Source organism: Prionailurus viverrinus, chromosome A2 (genome assembly GCF_022837055.1).
Source record: "Prionailurus viverrinus isolate Anna chromosome A2, UM_Priviv_1.0, whole genome shotgun sequence".
Taxonomy (NCBI): domain Eukaryota; kingdom Metazoa; phylum Chordata; class Mammalia; order Carnivora; family Felidae; genus Prionailurus; species Prionailurus viverrinus.
In genome coordinates this window covers 33,726,945-33,727,615 of record NC_062562.1, presented here as the reverse complement: position 1 = coordinate 33,727,615, position 671 = coordinate 33,726,945, and the positions used below count along the sequence as shown (strand labels likewise).

The 671-nt window shown below is 38.2% G+C and overlaps 1 pseudogene; it reads left to right on the top strand.

Moving 5' to 3' along the window:
- Window positions 1–346: 346 nt before the first annotated feature.
- On the top strand, window positions 347–464 carry LOC125161419 (uncharacterized; annotated as a pseudogene).
- Window positions 465–671: the final 207 nt, after the last annotated feature.

The following is a 671-nucleotide window of genomic DNA, read 5'->3' as shown; positions in this document are numbered from 1 at the left end:
TCTTCTCCCATGTGTCAGTATCTTTTAACTGAGTTTATTACTTTTTTTTAAATTTTTAATGTGTATTTAGTTTTGAGAGAGCGAGACAGAGTGTGAGTGGGGAAGGGGCAGAGAGAGGAGGAGACACAGAATCCAAAGCAGGCTCCAGGCTCCAAGCTGTCAGCACAGACCCCAATGCGGGGCTTGAACTCATGAACTGCGAGATCATGACCTGTACCAAAGTTGGACATTTAACCAACGGAGCCACCCAGGCGCCCCTATAATGGTTTTTGTTTTTGTTTTTAATACAAGTTGTTGCTTACATGTCGTCTAATCTATCAGTCTTCTCTCTTATAATCTGGTCTTTATCGCTTCTCGGCCTTTTGGCTAAGATCAAGTGTAGTATCTGTTCTTGTCAGTTTAATATCTTATAATCTGGTTCTTTATGCATCTGGTTCTTTATGCATCAATATCATAAAACTATTCTCATAACTTCTAAAAAGAATTCTAGAAGTTTTGCTTTTCATATTAGGCCTTTGATCACCTGAAACTTTTTTTTTTGTACGTTGTGTGAAGCGTGCAATTATAAAATTATTATTGGATAGTTAGACAAAATGATTAGACCTCCATATGACTGTCACAGATGGGATAAATGAGGCACTTGCCTTTGGAGAGAGTATCTGAGGAATCAT